The sequence below is a fragment of the Biomphalaria glabrata genome, chromosome 2 (genome assembly GCF_947242115.1).
Source record: "Biomphalaria glabrata chromosome 2, xgBioGlab47.1, whole genome shotgun sequence".
In the NCBI taxonomy this organism is placed as follows: domain Eukaryota; kingdom Metazoa; phylum Mollusca; class Gastropoda; family Planorbidae; genus Biomphalaria; species Biomphalaria glabrata.
In genome coordinates, this window is record NC_074712.1 from 61,540,195 (window position 1) to 61,561,917 (window position 21,723).

Here is a 21,723-nt window from a genome sequence, read left to right on the forward strand (position 1 = left end):
TTTAGTACACTTTTGGGGACTACAAACCTCATAATAACTCTCGGCATCTTTAAGACAGCCCCAGTGATGGTTCCACTAATAGATTTGTATGAAAATGTTGTTTTTCAACTTTCTAATAGTTGTAGCTGTCAACTTTAAAGAAACAGAAATTTTATTTCTGGTGTTTTAGTAATCAATAAGTCTTAGGTTTTGGCTATGATATGTAACAACTTTACGGTGACGTTACTGTAAGATACACACACTGAACAAGTAAAATGTAACAGGAAAAGCATTTTTTTAAAATAACCTGCAGGTGTGTTCAAGGTAGCATTATCACCTGTGGTGTATATTTTATTTTTATGTGCAACACACTGCGGCTTATTACATGCATATACCGTGTGTTGGAGTAGTGTGATGTGCGAACATGTGTAGAAGCTTCCATTTCTAATCTTTATTCTCATTTTGTGTTTTAAAGTCGGTATTTGTACTTATGAATAAAAAGAGACGAACATTAAACATCAATGTTTCGGACACCTGGTACAATACTTTAAATAAACCATAGAATCTCCAGCAGAATACATATAGCGAAGATTGGATGTTGCACATTATGCAATGTTATCTTTAGTACTTAGTACCCTGAAGAGAATAAATAAATTATGGCTTTTATATAGCGCTACTTTCATACTTATAGCATGCTCAGAGCGCTTTGGTCCAATCTCAGTTGTGGACCGGTTGGGGGGGGGGGAGGGGTATCTAGGAGAAGGTTTTTCTGTGCTACCTTCAGGCGCTCAGTAAACACAACTCTGCTCGAGCCCCCTTCATAGGTAACCAAGACAAGCCAAGTATAAGCGCACTTAGCCTCTCAACCACGCTTCCCTTCCCTGGGAGGCATCCACTGACAACACTCTAAGGCCGTCAAAAACGATGTAAAAGGCTATTGCTTAAAGAACGTTGGCTAACAAAATTCTGAAGCTAAAGAGTTAAAATACTTCCACTTAGCTTACACTGCAGAACAAAATAGTTTATAACGAAACCAATACATGTTCTTATATAAATTACCAAGCTGCAACGTAATTCAGAACAACGCCGCACTGAATAGTCTTAATAAAAACAAGACGAGATTCTGCTACTACGCTCTTGCGTGAAAGCGAGAATCGACTACAAGGTGGCCACACTTTGTCATCAGTGTATCTACAATAAAGAAATGCCCTTGCACCTTAGCGAACTGATCACTCCATATGTCCCTCAGAGAGCCCTGGGCTCATCGGACTCAACGTGTTGACACGTTTCTCCCTCAAAAGCTACGGTCTGCGGGCTTTTTCAGTACACGGACCAAAGGTTTGGAACTCACTCCCCATTGATCTCAGACATACTACACTACTTTCAAGAAGAACATTAAGACCTATCTTTCTTAAAACGTTTTTGGGATTAGCTTTGTCATTTTAGCTCTCGTAGCTTGTAATGTTATCACAGCGCCTTGAGCCTACATTTGGTTTGTTTACAGCGCTCTATAAAATAAATTATTAGTATCATTATCATTAAAGGTTAACACACGAACTAGTTTGCTATACAAAGCTATTTTTTTTTAAAAGGCATTTTAAAATATTAATCCATATGACTACAGCTTTCAAGTAGATACCCATGACTACATTATATAGTATGTCTAAACCAGTGATTCCCAAAGTGGTCCATATAGACCCCCAGGGGTCTACGAAGACCTCCAAGGGGTCCACGAAAGTAAAAAAATAAATTGGGGGTCTATGAGATGTCCACGGGGGTCTACGGTAATAGATTTCAGTTAAGCAGGTCGTAACTGAATTTTCATATTCCATTAATGTAATTATTTCATACACTAATATATGATTTGTACCCGAGTTAATCCTTTCAATATTTATCCTGCTATTGAAACGAAACATTCTTGTATTCAATTTCAATACTTATTTAAATAGCTTAATTTTGTCTACATGTAACTAATATTTAAAAAAAAAAAGAAATGTAGACTGTACAGCGTTAATTATTTAAAATTGGGATTCATTCCTTCCTTGTCAAACAACAGTTGCCTAAATGACTTTTATAACGATATGAAACCAGTTACGCTGGAGGATCATCTGAGACAATGCCACCCTGACAAAATTAAGATTTGAACAACTTTCGAACACTCAAAGTTCAGAATAGACTCACAAAATCTCTGTTCGACATCATATAGAGAAGATTTTGTTTTGTGAGCGTCTTACAAGATTTCTTTACTTATAGCAAAATACGGAAAAAAAAAAACAAAGGTCGATAATTGTTACCTTTTTACAAAAACCTACATCTGTTACTATTAAAAGAATTTCTTTAAGCGACAATACAGTTTAAGGTCGCTTCGGTGGCATGAGTTATAAAATTAAAACCTTCTTATGTAAATCTTTGCAAAAGATATAAATACAGTTTGGTCAGACAAGGTGTAGTGCTGTGTGCTACAAACTGTCTAAGGTCACCATCTTATCTCATCTCATCTCATCTATGCCTGTGGTCCTTTCTGGGCATAGGCCATCAACCAGCTTTTTCCAGGCATCTCGATTCTGGGCGAGACTCTCCAACTGTCCCCACGTCTTGCCCATCTGCTTGGCATCTGCTTCCAAATCGCGGTGCTATTGTAAAGCTCAAGCAGCCTTCCATTAGCTGAAGAACACCTGGGGATCTAGGGAAAAAGGCACCACCACCAAGATTAGGCTATGTAACACCATTGTTAAGCCGATACTACTTTATGGAGAAGAGACCTGGAGAACCACCATCACCACCATGAAAAAAAAATCCAGGTATTCATCAATAGCTGCCTGAGGAAGATTCTTATAATCCGCTGGCCAGACAAGATCTCGAATGAGGAACAGTGGCAAAGAACAAAGCAGCAGCCCATTGAAGTAGATATCCTTCAGAGACGCTGGAAATGGATAGGTCACACCCTTCGCCAGCCTGCATCCAGCATAACATGGCAAGCCCTAGCCTGGAAACCACAAGGAAAGAAGAAGAGGGGACGGCCCAGGGATACATGGCGGTAATGGTGCCGTCTCCTTATATTTCCTTAAGGTTGACCCACGAGACCTGGTTTAGGCTCCAGTTACTCGCCTTTGCCCCTCTCCTGTTAATAAAAACAGTTCCGCAGATTTAATATTTGAGCCACACGTGAGAGATCAAGAAATACACGAGAAACTGCTCTTTGCGAAACCTTTTACAATGATACTTTTACTTAAAGCATATTAATTAATTAATTAATTAATATTTAATGTTAGAAAGACTAATTAATAGAAAAACAGATTTGTGTATAAAACATTATATCCGTAGTTGTGTAGTTTTAAATTACTATTTCACTCTTCAACGCACTACAGTTAGAAATTTGTTTAAAAATAATGTTGATGAATTTGCAAAAATTTGCAAGTTGAGTAGGGGGTCTACCGAAAACCAGAAAACATGGCAGGGGGTCTACGAGACAAAAAAGTTTGGGAACCACTGGTCTAAACTAAGCTTTCCAATAGAATATAGATCTATTCTCTACTTCTACAAAGCTTTTATGAATTCTGTCTGTCTGTGAAAATTTTGTACGCGTTATTTTTCAAACCCTCTTTCTCGAATCAAGTTTAAACTTTGCAAAATGTTCATTGGTGAGGACTTTATATGAATCAATACAAAAAAAAAATTAGTCGATTAATTACTGGAAATTAATTATTTTGTTTGATACTAACAAGGGAAACTAATCTTTCAGTATTCACATATATGGCTAAATATGTCGGGTTTTGTCCCCTTTAATAGTTGCCGTCTAGCACACACATTCTGGAAATCAAGTTGTTACTGAAACCTTATACAATTATTTATTGTACCTAACAAAACACGAATCAATAAAAAAAAAATGAACCAATTAGTCTATTAATTATTGATAGTTCAATGTTTTGCATGCCATCAAAAAAAGGGAAATAACATTTACATTCCTGCATGATGTAGTTGTAAGTGTGGAGTTTTTCCTCTTTAATATGCTTTGTCTTTTTTTTTTTAAGGATTTGTTTTTTATAGAACATCTTTTCTACCTCCTGGTAACTGCATCAACAAAGAAATAAACCCCTAATGTTTATTACATAACATTAAACACCAGTCTCCTTGCCAGAGACACAGCAGAGAAAAGGGCAGACCTCTAAGATAGCATTAGGTTGTTATGTAGCGTTAAGTTTACAGAGGCGATGGTTGCGTTGTACTGTGAAAAGACAAAAAAAATATACAAAAAAAAGTGGGAGGGGGTTTGAACCAGGTCCAGACTGGTAAACAGTGTAACAAAAAATAATACGCAGTATAAACTTCACGTGGAAGATTGTTGTAGGAAACATGGTATCTTTTCATTTTGTTTTTTAAAGTTGTTTTTCATCAATAATATAGTAAAATATGCCTTGTATTTAAATTAAAAATAAGTTACTAAAGGAAGGAATGCTGGCTATTTTAAGACATCAATTAAAGTGTAAGAATTTTTGTAATGTAAACTATATTGAAGCCAGAAATACATTTGCACTATAGTTGTAATATAATGTTTTATTTATGATACAGCTGAACAGTTGGTTTTGGTCTTCGGATTTATTTTGGTCTCAGTTTAAAAATTATTTTTTTTAATGAAGCAGCTAATTGGTAGGCACTACATTTTATTTAATTAATGCGCGTTTTATAAACTAAAGCAGTAAAAGTGTGAGTCAAATTATATAGGAAATTTTAACCCTTTCAATTATTTTGTTAGCCCTCTCTATTAAAAGTACATGAATACAATGTAATATTGATGAAGTCTCTCTGTACCTCATTCAATCACAATCTCTCTTTTTTCTCTTTTAATCTTTATCTCTCTCTCTCTCTCTCTCTCTCACTCTCTCTCAATGTCTTTCTCCGTCGCAGTCATTTTCCCATCTCTCTGACACTCTCTCTATCTCTTACTCTCTCTGTTTTTCTTACATTAAGTCCGCCTCACTCTCTCTTATCTTATATATAACAGACGTTACTTCAAAAAAAGAAGATAATTACGTCGTACCCATTTCATGTGTCAATCTAGTCATGCATGTTATTCATTGACTTAAGCTCTGCTAAGTCTTAGGTTCTCCCTGGCTGATTCAGGCAACCCATACCATCCTCTAAAGACACTAGGAAAGAAGAAGCACTTGTACGAATTTGTTCTAGCCTATGGCATAAGAAATGTGCCACTATCTTTGTGTCTGAGTATTTTATTAGCTTTTGTTTTTTTACTTCTCTCTCTCTCTCTCTTTCTCTCTTTCTCTCTTTCGCTGACGTCCTTTCAATATCTTCATCTTTCGATGTTTCACTTTGTCTTTGACTCTCTCTTTTTTTTTGACTCTCTCTTTTTGTGACTCTCTCTTTTTGTGACTCTCTCTTTTTGTGACTCTCTTTTTTTGTGACTTTCTCTTTTTGTGACTCTCTCTTTTTGTGACTGTCTCTTTTTGTGACTCTCTCTTTTTGTGACTCTCTTTTTTTGTGACTCTTTTTTGTGACTTTCTCTTTTTGTGACTCTCTCTTTTTGTGACTCTCTCTTTTTGTGACTCTCTCCCTTTCTCTTCATGTCTCTTTTGCTCTGTCTTTATGTCTCTGCCTCCATCTCTTTCTGTAAGCCTTTTTCTATTTTCCTTTTTATCTCTCTCTCTCTCATCCACTCCGACTATTTCTCTCTTTCTCAGTATTATACAAAAAAAGGACAATCCACTATGCCGCCCACACATAAACATTCCAATAGTTCCACATAAAGGACACGTCAACTAACAAAATGTCGAAATATGAAACTTATAAAAAAACGCTCCTACATACTTTCGCAAGCTCACAAACCGTCTCCATAACAAGAGATAACACAAAAATATATTAATTGTATCAGGGTCAGTGCAAAACATTTAAACCCTTTGACAGTTTTGTTTTAATGTATAGTTCTGAACTTTTCGCTTTTGATTACTGAGGCATGGCGAAGAGGGGAATAACATAAGGGCGGAGGGGTGATTCGGCAGATGAGTGGAGGTAAAGAGCGCTTACATGCGGGCGCCTTGTCAAAGGGTTCATCCAGATATTTCACATGATGAAAGATCGTGAAATGTGATGTTTTTTTTTGGTAAAAGTATTCGATTCATCTTGTACTGACCACAACGCCTAGTACATAAAAACAAACTCGTAAAGTCATTTTTTTTTAAAATCAACATCACTTATTATTCTCAAAGAAAATCCTCTAGAAAAGGTGCCTGGACTATCTTCTCTCTTGCCAAATCACTAACTCTGACCATTAGATTCCCCCCCCCCCGCCACGCACACCACACAGATACATGTGGAGCTTGGTGCCAAAGTGGTAAAGCGCTTGCTTCTAAACAGAGCGATCTCGTGTTTGAATCTTGGTGAAAACTGGGACTTTAGGACGCCCATGAGTTCAACCAACTCTTATGGGGGTACCTGACATATGTAGGGGGAAAGTAAAGCAAGCTCCCCCTTTGTTAGCCGTCGACCATAGAAACAGATGACTTAGTTCTAATAGAGTACATTACTCTAGAACAGTAAAGTACGCTTTTTCAGTCGGGGCTATCTATATTAACGCTGACCCATTTCATCACGTGACCTGTACACAAAGACATAAACTTCAAGGTACACTCGCTCACCCCTGTACAGAAACAGCCTTCACTGGGGTACGTTACGTTCTATTTACAAGCAAGGCGCCACCATCTCCTCGTACACAGAGGATAACCCCCCCCCCCCCCCCGCGCCCTGGCTGTTTACTCGCAAAAGAAATTTCAAGCTACAAAAATTATTTCCGTCAAAACACCGTGAATCACGCGGGGCCGAGCATACCCCGCCAATTGAAGCACAGTTAAATGATTGCTTAGACGCCCTCGCCGCCCGCTCCCCTTCTCGATCCACATCTTCAGCAATGTTGATAACACTACACCTCTAGAGACTAAAAAATCCAGACTTCAAAGGCGTCTAGCTGCTTCTTCTCAATCTTGTCATTAAACCAATTAGCAGGACTGCGAGATCAAATCCACGTGAAGAGTTGAACGTATTTACCACGTGACACAATTTGAAGCTTAATCTCATCGCCCTAGTAGCTCTACAGAGAGGAACAATAAAAGATAGTACGAATCAGTGATAAGAAGAGACCTGGGGAAGAGAGTACAGTTTTTTTTCCTAACATAACGCCTATTGCGGTAGGGTGCGCTGTTTACGGTATTCGCCTAATGCAGTAGGATTTATTATTGCAGTGTACGCCTATTGCGGTTCGATTGCGCTGCGATATTTACGTTAGACGCCTATTGCGGTACGATTGCAATTCGTTATTTACGTTAGACGCCTATTGCGGTACGATTGCAATTCGTTATTTACGATTAAAGCCTAATGTCTAATTCAGAGTGAGCATGATCACAAGCGTTGACACCTTTATTTTTAAAGTAAAAACCGGATGTGTGTTGCTATAAAAAAAATGTGTACAAAATTTATACGATCGTCCTATACCGAAATATAGACTATCTACTTACCCTGGACATTTAATATTTTTGTAAGCTTGCTTTTATCGTAAAGGTATTAAAAGTATATATTTTTTAAACTAGAAATATTTGGTCTATTTTTTAAAGTTGTTCATATTTTTAATTATACTAATTTATTTTACTCGTTTTTATAGAGTATTCTTTGTTTAGGATTTTGAAAGAATCTTTCCAAACCAGACACAGATACCGTCAGGTCAAATGAGACTTCCAGAATTCGTCATTATCTTATTAGCGATACTAAAGGATCTAATCAACAAGAGCTCAAGAGCTGAACGTATTTACGCCATGACCTAATTAGCAGTTTAATATCTTCGACATATTATCCTAGCACACTGGATGACTAAAAGATTGCATGAAGCAGTGATGAGGATACAAGGCGACGAGGAAGCACTGTTACAATCTTTTCGAGGGCGCAATAAAAAAAAATTACTAGTAAAATGTTATGGTCATTGTCCAGCACTTGCAAGGACATTCGTTTTTTCAACTGCCTGTGATCCATCACTCTAAGACAGGTGTTATGTCTGCACAACGAGACAGACTTCGTTTGACATAGGAAAACAAAGTCTTAAAAGTTTGCGGCGACAGGTGGCTTATAAATTAGATTTCTAGCTCCAGACTCAGACGACTTGGTTCGATCTCAACCAACGTTGCCACTATTTACAAGAAGTTTGTAGAAATTCAATTTGATAGCTTCAGTTCATCGCTTAGTAAACATCCAATCCCGGTGGCGCTACATCCCATGCAGGACCCCGGCCTGCTTTACCACATCTCTCCATTCTGATCTATCCTGGGCTTTACGTCTCCATGCCTGGACTTTTAGCTGTTGTAGACCTGCCTCTACGTCATCACGCCACAGTACAAAATGTGTAAAAGAAATCTGATGTTGAACAGTTATGAAAACAGAGATAAACAAAATCACTTAGAGTCAAAGATCCTGTTATTATCTTTCATTTCAAAACAAGAATTTAGAGATGAGTTTTGCCTTATTTAGAAGCAACGTAAAATGAATTTGTTCTAGAGAGGCTTAAGTAATCTGAGCATTAAAAATAAAAATAAACTTAATAGAATCCTAAATGCTGCTGGCAAATTCATTGGCAAAAAACAAACCCCATTTGGGCAGTTGTTTGAGACAAACATCTATAAAAAAGCTAACAAGATCCTCGAAATAAAGAATCACCCTTTGTGTCAGGATTTTGTGATTTTACCATCAAAAAAGAGAGACAAGACACCGATAGCAAAGACAAACAGACACAAACACTCTTTTGTGCCCCTGGCAATCAAATCATTAAATAAAAACAATCTGGTATAAACTTTGTCACGTGTAAATTATGAGTGAGTCTGGTGTGAATGTACACTTTGGTTTCTTATAGTTATAATGTTTTTTGTTTGGTGTAATGCACAAATTGTAAGACAAATTTCCTTACGGATAATAAAGATTATTATTATTATTATTATTATTATTATTATTATTATTATTATTATTATTATTATTATTATTATTATTATTATTATTATTACTTAAGTAGAAAATTCAAAACATAAAATTTCAGTGTCCATTTAAAAACGATGTTTACCTATGGTCAAAACAAAACAAAAAAAATGATTTTTTAAAAAATTGCAACGTACGTTTTCCACACATTCTGGTTCGAAATTACCCACGATGTTTATCCAGCTTTTCTGATGTCGGCTATCTCTATATACTAAGTCAATATGTCTTATGTCGTTCTTCTTAGTGTTAATTTATAGGTGGGAGGATTCACGCGAGTAGTCCTATACATTTGAATATATACGAACTGCTCAGTGGTTCCCAGATCTGGAAGCTCTTCATTGAGTTTTTTTTTATTTTTTATTTTGTAGAGGGTTTTGATATTCCGTTCCTTTGGTCACATCAGCTGGAGAGGGGGGAATTGCTGTGAGGACAGCATCGTCCCGACCAAAACCAATGCCCAGGCTTTCGTCTCGCTTACCTCAAAGCAGTGAATATTGATACTGACCATTAGGAAGACATAGCTCTAGACCGCTCTACGTGGAGAGAGATGGTGACCAAGACAACTAAAAAGCATTGGCCTCAGTTCTGGAAGAACAGTGTGCCTAAGAAAAAAATGGCTGGCTCCTCTGCCACCAAAGTGAAAGCAACCTTAACTTGCGATATATTTGGGCTTGAGTGTCTCTTCAAAAATAGGGCTCCACAGCCACATGAAAAAGTGTTCGAGATGAACCATAGTCGTTCTACGACTGAAGGAGACCAACGACAGGGGGTCTTGGGTCCGGTGTCTTGATCTGGCCTCTTGATAGAGAATGCAGCTTTGAAGGACATGGTCTCAGTGATGCGATGGGGTGAGATACGAGAAGGGAGGTAAAAAAAATTGTAAAGTTCCCCTTTCAGACCTTGTGGTCTATAAGGCAGATGATGTAAAGGTCATCTGTTTTTGTGGCCCACGGTTAACGAAAGTGTCTTTGAACCTTGGGACCCCCAGATCAGAAGCCAATCAAGTTAACTTATTGAAAATGAGAATAAATTGATTGCACTAAAAGTGGCTGAAGGAAGAAAACAGAGGTGAATGAAAGTGGTGAATGAAAGTGGTGAATGAAAGTGGCGAATGAAAGTGGCGAATGAAAGTGGTGAATGAATGAAAGCACTAGAAGATGGGAGTGTGTGAGGGAATAAATGAGAGATGGTTGTGACACGGTTACTGTGTGTGGTCAACCGTGACACACGGTCAAGTGTTGGGTATCGGAGAGTTAGGGGACTTGCAGGAAGTGACGAGTGTGTTGTAAATATGCAGAAGGAAGTCATCTAGTGGAGTTGGTTATCTGTAGATAATGTTAGCTTTGTAAATATGTTATGTTTGAATGCTGCACAATAATAGGCAGTTTATACTTAAAAGGACTTGTTTCATCACACAGGTGAATGACTAAGCGTACTGCGACTTTGCAGTAACTGAAGCTGCCTGGCCTTGCGGAATGCGCGCCAGACTACCGTTCGATCTTCTCGATAGTCCCTGGTTCATACCCTGGCCGCTGCCATCCCCGGTCGTCCTGCGGGAGGCTTGGACTGGTAAGTCAATTACCTATGAAGGTACATCCGAAACTTGTCAAATATTTCAAACATTTTACACCGAATGAGGCACTCGAATTAATGAAGGCAGCTTTCGGATTTTATTGGAAACGTGTTTTGGCTTTATTTTATAACAGAACGTTCTAAATAAAACTATAATTGTCTAATGGGAAGCGTGGTCGAGAGGCCAAGTGCGCTTCAACATGGCTTGGCTACATAGAAAGGGGGCTAGAGGTTCGACACCCGACTCGGGCAGAGTTTACTGAGCAGTACGGAAAACCAACTCCTAGATACTCCCCTCCCCCACAACTGAGATTGGACCAAAAGCGCTCTGAGCACGCTATAAGCATGAAAGCAGCGCTATATAAAAGATAAGTTATCAAAAGCATCCAGACTCGTGCCCCTGTACAGCCATGATTACGTTATACAAATTAGCTACAGCTAGATTTACTAACTACTAGCAGAAGTGACTGTAGTTTCTAATCTCGGTTCTCCGTCGAGCTGATATTGAATTTCTCCTTAATAGAGTTAACCAGATACCTCGGTCAATACAAGGTCAAAAGACGTCAAATAGTAGGACAATACTTTGTACAGGAGGAAGAGAAGAAAATAAAGTCCTATTTTGTAACAAAGGTTACCATGACATGATGATACAAGTTGGTTAAAAAGTCGCAAAAATAGTCGGTTATAATAAGTATCACATTCCGCAGACGAAGCGACTTTTTTTTTTGTACCAGATCATTCGCACAGACGTACGTGTGGAACTTAAAGACAGACATACTTCTCAGATTTCGTTTTTTTTTTTTTTTTTTTTTTCTTTTTAAATGCCTCTCACTAAGTCAAGTAAAAAGTTATCTCTAATGTAGAATCCATCCAACTCTGATGGGTGCCTGACTTAAGTAGGGGGAAAGTGAAGTTGGTCGTGTGCTGGCTAAATGACACCCTGCTCGTTGACCGTTGGCCTTAGAAACAGATGACCTTAACATCATCTGCCCCATGGCTCGCCAAGTCTAAAAGTCAAAACTTTAAGAACGCGCTTAGATCAGCAAACTCTCAATGTTATTCAGTGGCGTAGTTAGGGTATATGATGCCCAGTGCGGCAGCTCCTCGTGATGCCCAACTCTCCCAAAAGATAAAACCCGAAATACAACAGCAAAAATACGTATGTTGTTTGTTTTCAAACTAGTGGTCATTTATTGTTAAAATTTTGCTTATTCGCAACTACAAATGAATCTTACGTGATTAGTTGCTGGCAATTATCAATAATTTATCGAAATACATTTTTTTTTCATCAGCCATATTACTGAGTCACTAAGATTTCAAAGCCAATCGCTATTGATTTTTGATCATGATCTTGCTCACACCTGGTGATTGTTTCTTGAACTATCCCGTCCAAGAAAGGATTAATCTTCAGCTTTTCCACCCTTTTCGCTTGGCATCCTTCTCTTGTGGCTAAGACGTCTTTGGAGTTCTGTACTGCTTCACTGAGAAAGTTCGTCCTTAATTTGATGCCATTCATCCCCTTGATGCCCCGAGCGGCCCGCACCACCCACACATTGCTAGTTACGCCTCTGATGTTATTATATGCCCGGGAATGAAACAAAAGTCACAAATTTTGGGGTTTTAAGCAACAGGTTTCTTTTCAACAGCCACTAATGTATGAGCCTCAGTCATATATAGACTTTTCAACAGCCTCTAATGTATGAGCCTCAGTCATATATAGACTTTTCAACAGCCTCTAATGTATGAGTCTCAGTCATATATAGACTTTTCAACAGCCTCTAATGTATGAGCCTCAGTCATATATAGACTTTTCAACAACCTCTAATGTATGAGACTCAGTCATATATAGACTTTTCAACAGCCTCTAATGTATGAGCTTCAGTCATATATAGACTTTTCAACAGCCTCTAATGTATGAGCCTCAGTCATATATAGACTTGACATCCTCGTGAGATTATATACATATATTTTAACCATTTGATTTCAAGTGTTGAATTGATGGATAACATTCAATAATTGCAATAACAGTAAACAGCACATAAATGCCGGATATATTTAGCATTTAGCCCGATTCCCTAGATTGGAGAACGCGACCACAAATAGGCGGACATAACCTTCTTTTGTGGGACGTCTCGTGATCTTACTTTCCCATGCACAAAAGCCCCTTTGAGTCTCAGTATTTAGCGTCCTTATTCATCAATCACGCAAGAGAAACGATCACTGATTATTCTGGAACGGTATTAAATCTGCTTTGTATGTTGCATGGTTTATTGACAGGGCGGAAGAGGTCAAGACAGAAATAAAACGGAACAGATTACGTTGGGGGGCAGGCCACCTCGAAAGAATGCCAGAGAACAGAGGAGCAAAGATTGTTCACCGGCAAAAACCAAAAGGCAGGCGCCCCAAAGGGCAGACCACGAGTTCGGCGGCTTGATGACGTAGAGGCATATCTACAACAGCTAAAAGTCCAGGCATGGAGACGTAAAGCCCAGGATAGATCAGAATGGAGAGATGTGCTAAAGCCAGGGTCCTGCATGGGATGTAGCTTCACTTTGATGGATCGTGAGGTCAAGTCAGGTTGTAAAACTTTTTCTAACATCATTTCTAAATCTGTAGATCTAGATCAGAGGCGTAGCAACCGTGGCGCTTAGGAGTTCAATGTGACCAGGCCTACGACAACACGTAAACTAGGCTGCCGCCGAGGGGCCTCCAATTAGTGGGGGTCTTGCACAGGATTAAAGAAAATTTGCGAAACTTTGATAAGATCTCAAATAAATAAAGTACCATGACTTTGTGTTAATCGTTACCAATTTCTACTTTTAATCTACTACGGAAATTTAGTTATTTGTAGATTAAGATATAGACACAGGTTAGGTTTTCAATAAATTGTTTAATTTTATTTTTTCACAGTTTTTTTCTCATCATTCCATATAGGGCCTCCAATTTCACTTCCAAGGCCGGCCATCGTATTCTTGAATCCGGCCCGTGGGTACCTCGGTACACCACTAGATCTAGACTTTTGTGTCAGAACCTGTGGGTCGCGACCCCCATAGGAATCGATTGACGATCTAAAAGGGGTCGCCTAAGACCATGGAAAATATGGATTGCTTTTGTCTATTCTTTTATTGCTCTGTAGATGGGAGTCGCCGCAGAGTGGGGATTGTAAATAGGGATCGCCGAGCTTAAAAGGTTGAGAACCGCTGTGTTTGAACATAATGTAGATGTAGATCTAGTTTACACAGCAGAGTTTCTTATCTTAACAGAAGGAGGATTATGAATTATAATAGAATCTAGGATATTTTAGTCAAATTATCTTCACCACATTATCTCTTAGTGTTTTTTTTTTTTTTTTTTTTAATAAATGGGGCACCACAGATAATGCTTTAGTCATACTATCCAATTAAAACAAATAAAAAAGCAAGAACAACTTACCATGAGCATCATTTCACTGTTACACACTGACATATCCAGATTAGGAATTTCCAGGTTTCATAGATTGAAATCTTGTCTAATTATGAAAGTATCGTGTCTGTGAGGTCACTCATGCCAACACCAATACGCCGTAGAAACAATGATGGAATTAACTGGATTCTCCATTCATGAGCCGGCAACACGCAGAAGGTAAACGCGAACTGAAATAGAAAACAAAATAAAATGTCCGCTTTCAAAAAGAATAAATTGTTTTAGCCATCGGGTAAAACAAGGGAGAATACGCACGAAGGGACACAACTTATTGGATAATGCTATTGTAGGAAACGAGATATAAAAAAGGGGGAGAACCTGTCATGCCGACTGCATTGTGCGGAGTTACGGGACTTGACTCCACGGTTGTCGGCTCAGTTGGTAATTGGTTTGTTTTTTAATACCTGATGGAGAAAAAAATGTGGATGTGGGGAAAAGTTGTGAATCGAGTGTGTGTAGGTAGATGTGAGAGGCGTGTGAGTGTGTGGTCTTGTGTCGTCCGTAATTAAAGGAGGGAGGGCTGCGGACTTGGAGGAGTTACTTTTCTGTGTGCGGCTGACCTAGGTCGGAATAGGTTATGGCGCTGGGGCTAACACTCCCGCGCGAACCCGGTCAAAGCTAGTGCGAACTGTGTCGTCTGGTCGTGCGACTTCTCAGACCCGCCATCTGCTGCTCTAAAGGCTCATCCATTTATGACGTCCGATTAATCTGTCTTTTTTGAACAAAACTTTTTAATAAACAATGGAAACTTATCTTCTTTTTTTCCAAAATTGGCATACAAAACAACAACAAAATTGATAATGTGACTAAAATAAAGTTAAGTGTCCCTTTTAGACTTCGCAATCTATGTTATAGGTCATCTGTTTCTATGGCCGACGGTTAACGAGGGTGTCATCTGGCCAGCACAATGACCAACCGCCTTAACTATTCCCAGCTAAAGTCATGTGCCCGATATAGTTGAGTGGACCCAGTAGCGCCCTAAACAAAATCCTGTTAAGGCACAGGCTTCACGAGATTCGAACCGTCGCCTTACCACTCAGCCACCGCGAGATCAATTGCATGCTATCATATTTCACTGTGCCATAACAGAATGATGTGACTGAAACTGAAATATTATATAAAGTTCATATTGCAGTACAAGGTGTATGCAAGACCCGTTATTCGACTACCAAATTTGGTGTCAGCTTGTGCTGGCTGATAGAATGAGAAACACCTACAAGCTAATGGCTTCCCAGCTGGGGGCCTCTTATAAACTCCTGATGAACATAAATCGACACTAGGCATAGAAATGTTTTATCTGCATTGGATCTGGCAAAATATGTAGGTCATGCTAGGTCTATATATAACCACGTCAAATGGTTGCGGATGGTAGATAAAAGATTTCCAATTGTTAAGATAAGAATCCGTAGTGCAGACCAAACGACCAGGAAGACTTGTTATTTTTCAAAGCATGACGCAAAACATAAGTTCTGAATTAATTGTTTCTTGTGCAACACGTGTGTGTGGAGGACTGTCCTTTTTACAAAGCTTACACAAACTCACTTTGTCAGTCTGTCTGTCTGTCTGTCTGTCTGTCTGTCTGTCTGTTATGTAAAACGTTTGACTACGTTATTTCTCCCACACTAATTCTTGGATCAAGTTGAAACTTTGCACAAATATTTATTGGTATAGATATGATATGAATCAATTTAAAAAAACAAAACAACTTAAAAAACTAACCAATTAGTCAATTAACTACTGGTAATTAAATAATTTGTTTAATTCTGACAAGGGAAAATAATCATTCAGTATTCACAGATATGGCTGAATATGTAGGGTTTGGTCCGCTTATAAAACTGTCCACACCTATTCTCGGATGAATTTGAAATTTAAAAAATTATTTATTGTACCTAGTTTAAACATGAATTAATCTTAAACAATACGTCAGTAGCTGAGACAGCCGGCGCCAAATGCGCTGGCGCTAAAACGGCTGCGGCAAAATATCGCATATCGGAAAAGAAATGCTGGAGGAGCTAAACGACTGCATTTGACGTCCACCTGTTTTCGACTATCAGACATAACGTCGAATATTATAATATACTAGCTTATTCCGTACGTGGTCCGAGAACAGGGCATAGCGTCGAAGCGAGGTTTGATCTAGGTACCACTCAGACACTAGTTGCCAGTGCATACCATTTTGACCGAAGCGAATCAACGTGAAGCTGATACTAGTATCACGTGTAACACTGCTGCAGCATAATTAGGTCAAAGTAGGGTCAGCGCTTGAACACAAATAGTGGGAGAGAGTATGATATACTAATTGCAGATAAATGGATGCGTCAAAGAAAAATAACATTGCGTCAATGAAGGACTATGTCTCAAAAAAAAAAAATGCCTAATTGCCTTGTTTACATGGACAACGACATCTGGTTAGGTTTGGTTCATTACACATGTGGCTCTGACCTTTCATTGCGACTTTATTTATAAAATAAAGTCATAATCTGTAAAAACAAAATGGAAAATTTTAATAGACTACTAACCGAATACGACCCACGACCTGCGGGCTGGGTTTACCCGATTTATAAAAGAGTGTCACTCTTTAATATAAACAAATTTAGGTATTTTATTTTATTTTTAGCCCCCTCAACAAATTCTCCATTGGGGGGGGGCATTGAACATACACTACGGTCTTCGCCCCAATCTATGGAACATTAATACCAAGTTTTACCTAGATTGGTCAAACGGTTTTGATTGCGATACGGGACATATATACATACATAAGCCTTACATTCTGCTTTATATATTAGATATAAAACTACGAAGGGAATTAACTCGCAGATGGTTTCTTCACACACTCTTTGAGGACCTTAGTAGTACCAAGTCTTGTCTTCGAGTCCGAAAATAAATGAGCAGAGCACTATTTTATGTGGCTACGCAGCCCCAGCTATGACCTACATATTTTCCCACCAGAATCGCAAACTTATCCGCCGGTGGTCAATTAAAATTTTGTTTCGCCGTCTACGTCTGTCCTCGGCAGTAGACTTTCTTTTAGTCTCAAATGTGTATCCCGCGGGATTTTGTTTTCTGAAGCCGTCTGCGGTATAGTTGCTCTCTTGCATGTCAGTTAAAGCAATTAGGCGCCTAAGCTGGTCTTTTAAAGCGTTTTTGAGAGTGGTCCTTAATGTGTTTAATTAAACATTAATACAAAAAATATAGCACCCGACTCCTCGGTCGATTTAGATGAATCTCACATTTACAGAGCAGACATAACAATACATACAGAAAACAAGCAAAAAATAGAAATGTTTTTTTTTTATATTTCCATTTATCTTCCCATTTTCTACATAAAATATAATTAAATACTTGGTTCTCTCCGCAGCCATGTTTTATTCTGAAGTAAGGATAAGATCAGCCTAGGTGACCTGGGCTATGATAATTCAACTAAGAATGCTATAAAAAAACAACCTTTCTACATGCTATGCAATAGCTATAAGAAATTATCATCATGTGGACAAAATAAGAAATGCCATTTTAGCCACTATTCGCCACTGGATTTCTTCTACCAAACCACATCACCCAACCGGAGTTTCTTCATGGTGTTATTTTAACTTTGCTGTCCCACTAGACAAAGTTCCTGTAAAAGTATTTAATGTGTTAGCATTTCTTGAAATATGATTTACTTGCTAATCTCTTGGAACATTTCTATCGGCAGTTGTCATATCAAAACCTTTACAGTGGCGCTTCTTGGGAGCCACCCAGAATGCAAATGAGATGATTCACCCAAAAGTAACTAAAGCAAAACAAAATGTATCTAATTTAAAAGAATAAACTTTTCAGTCCTTGGATCTGTTGGAAATTTGGCTTTGGATTTTTGTATGACTTAAAAAATGATTGCATGTTTCCATTACTATTCATAGTCATCAGCTTTCAAAAAATGGGACCTAAAAAAAAACCTGTCAAACTCAGTATAAAAGAGAAATAAAGCTATTTAACACAGATGTCACTTAAGGAGAGCAGCTTAAGCTTGCAGGGAAATAAAATTAATTGAAAAAATTGGCCCTACCTATGGAGAATACTGTTTAAATCATTTTAAAAAGACTTGTTTCTTTTTAGGTGTTTTTCTCGATAATCACATTTTTGCTTCGGTCACCTTCTTCAATTTGTATCTACTTTTTTATTTATTGATGGATTCTTATGACATTTGGAATATATGTTAACAACATAATGTAGTTCCATTATATAGAGCCAGTTTTTAGATTTTTGTCTTCATTTTTTTAATTTTCAACATTTTGTCTCCAAAATTGTCATTTTTTATAGAAAAAAACATATCATAAGTTCGAATAAAAATATTTAAAAAGTAAAAAGATTTATTCAATTTCTAAGTCTATATCTTTCTAGATACATTGTTTAAGTATTAAATTCAAGTTATTTCATTCATTTTCAACAAATACTGTAGGAGTAGATACGGCTTAAAGTTACCTTAAAAAATCCAATATGGCGGCGTTTCCATGGCAACCAAAAAATTTTAAAAGATTTTTTTTACATTTTTTACATTAGATTAACTCCATATATATGTATACCAAATATGAATGCATTTGGTTAAAAAATAAAAAAAAAATAGCCTCAGGTGGTCCTCCTCCCCTTAATGAGAAAACATTAAGAAACTGGAACAGACACAAAACAGAGCAGTGAGATTCATAACAAACGAATATTCACATTTGACTAGAGTAACACCTTTAGTAAAATCACTAAATTTAGAAAGCCTTCAGGACAGAAGGCTCAAAAGTAAAGTAGCAATCATACATAAAACACCGAACCATAATCTTCAAATACAAAAACAAAATTTAATAAAATACTCTCAAAGACACAAAGATAAAGGCACATTCCTCGTCCCATATGCTAGGACAAATTTGTACAAATACTCCTTCTTCCCTAGTGCTATTAGAGCATGGAATGGGTTGCCTGAGCTAGCCAGGAAAACCAGTGACTTGGCAGAATTTAAGTCATTGGTTAATATGCATGACTAAATGCATGACGCGTAGGACGTAATCATCTTCTTTTTTGAAGTAACGTCTGTATTATATAAGATAAGATTAGATATAGTCTGGTCCGGATTCAAGGGCGGGAAGGTGGGGGTTACATCTACAGGCTACGGATCTTTATTAAAGCTTTCAAAAAAGTTTTGGTGCTACCATAAAAATATTATCCCCGGGTCTTTACATACGTATATCCGGCCCTGTTTACCGCTAATTGAATGCAAAATGTATTTTGATTGTTTTTATTGATTCATGCTTTGTCTTCGACTATGACTAGCTGTGCAAATAACATCTTGATCCGAGATTTGGCAAGTAGGGAAAAATGTGTAAAAGAATCCAGACAGACAGAAAGACAGACAAAACTTCTTTGTAAAATAGTTTGTGTCATAAGCGTTGAGCTTGTCAGTATCACTCCCATGCAATACTATTTGTCAAGAGAATTCACACAGGTGTGTACTGTTGAAGTTTACATATGGCATATTTACAGGGGAGAATCAAAACATAGCCTCTACCCCATCCACCATAACTAGGTCATATAGTCTTGATGCTTGTGATTTTCTAAGAAAGCAAGAACTGAACGCAGTAGAAGCAAAATATAAAACACATTGTAAAAAAAAATAAATAAAAAATTGTATTGAATAAATGAAGAGTTCCTTTCAATCGCTGACCATATGTCACAATATGTCTCAATATGTCTCATAATGACTCATTATGTCTCAATATGACTCAATGTCTCAATATGTCTCAACATGTCTAAATATGTCTGAATATGTCTAAATATGTCTGAATATGTCTGAATATGTCTGAATATGTCTCATTATGTCTCAATATGTCTCAATATGTCTCAATATGACTCAAGACTCAATATGACTCAATATGTCTCAATATGTCTCAATATGTCTCAATATGTCTCAATATGTCTCAACATGTCTCAATATGTCTCAATATGTCTCAATATATCTCAACATGTCTCAATATGTCTCAACATGTCTCAATATGTCTCAATATGTCTCAATATTGCACATTTCCCCCCCCCCCCCCGTTATCTGTATTTAATAAAACTAATTAAATACCTCCTGACTAACTAATTGCCTTTTTTTTTATGATTTATGTGTTGTGTGGATAATGGACCTTCATTCACCAATCGTAAACAAACAACATTTTGCCACGTGGTTCTCTATCTCTTCTATACAAATTACGCAATCCATAAAGGCTGTCACGTGATACGTAATTTTCATTGTTTTATCAATATTATCACGTGGCTAAATGTTGTTTGTCTACGATTGGTGAATGAGGTCCATTGAGCGAAATTTCAACTTAATCGGAGAGTAGGGAAGTGGTCGAACAAATGTAAAAGTATCCACTGAGACACATTGATTTTAGTTTGTACAAACCTTCCAACTTTCTTTGTGACAAGAGGGACAATAAGGATGGCTACCTTTATTTTTTTTATTAAAGTTAGCCCCCTTTATTACTTGATTTAAGTCCCTGTCAATTGTTTACGATGGCCTTTCTCTCTTAAGCCTTTCAACTGACCAGTGTATTTTGAATTAAATCTATATACTGTTTCACTCATACTTGTGTTGTACTATTGTTGTGTTACTCAAGAGGAGTGTGCCACTGTTGTGGGAAGAGTATTTCGATAATGTGACAAGAGGGACAATAAGGGTGGCTACCTTTATTGTCCCTCTTGTCACAGTCTTGCATTCGTATTCTCTGAGACTGTCTCAGCGCTGCTCGTTGACAGGGAAACATTAGGTCATGTCGTCTGTACGTTATAGTCTGCACGAGATGCGAAATAAAACTATGCCGGTTCCAACTGGGTTTGTCTAGTTATGTGAACCACTGCACTCATCCTTATTCTTCGGAATCAAAGACCACGCCATTATAGTCTATCAATAAATTCCTTTGTGCATTCTAACTGAATTTTCTATGGAATATTCGTGTTTTAATTTAAAAAAAAAAGAGTCTAGGTAATTACAACACATTTCAAATTAGGGTCAATAAAGCAGTCTGAGTCTTTAGGTTATGTCTCTGCCCGGGCAGCGCTATCGTACGTTGAACTTGAAGACTTGTCACGTGACCATGACTAAAACATCCAGGTTTTGTGCGAGCTCTTCATCTAGGAAATCCTACAAGTGCTAGGAAGTCGACTAGACTTAGACTCACTGAATTTAACCTTCTCACGGAACCTTTAGTTTTAACTGTTTGTTTTTTACTTTGAGATTCTTTGTCCACAATTTGAGAACCTTTAGTTATAACATTTCGAGAAGGGAAAATTCCCTTTTTTTTTAAGATTCTTTTAATCAACAGTTTTAAGAACATTTTTTTTTTGTGAACATTTTGAAATCCTTCTGTTCAGATATAAAATTCCTCCTGTTGGTGCAGACACAAGCTAATGATTTTGTTTCTTTGTTTTGTGTGTTTAAAGAAAATCCAACCTAAACAGCGTTTATCTTTTTTCAAAGTTCTGTTGCTGTCAGATCAACACTTGTTGAAAACCAACTCATTACACCCAACCTTCCTCTATAATCCATCCATTTCCAGCTTCTGGTCTACAATTTAGCTGTGAATAACATCTTCGAAAATCTGTTCCCGAGGAATGTAATTGAGAAAATGGCTGTACTTCTGTTGACGTAGAGTGTCAGAAGTGTAATAACACGTTAGTTATAGT

The 21,723-nt window shown here is 37.6% G+C and overlaps 1 protein-coding gene across 2 annotated transcripts in view; it reads right to left on the bottom strand.

Annotated features, from left to right (window-relative positions):
* LOC106061862 (FMRFamide receptor-like) overlaps window positions 1-14,606 on the bottom strand; it is an 87,273-nt gene extending 72,667 nt beyond the window's left edge. The window contains exons 1-2 of one of the 2 annotated variants that reach the window (XM_056021796.1): window positions 14,353-14,606; window positions 14,005-14,204 (exon numbers count right to left, since the gene is read on the bottom strand). The gene's annotated coding sequence lies outside the window, so the exon portion shown is untranslated. Of the gene's footprint in view, window positions 1-14,004 lie in introns of both variants that reach the window. The other variant, XM_056021795.1, reaches the window with a different exon arrangement.
* Between the last annotated feature and the right edge of the window lie 7,117 nt (window positions 14,607-21,723).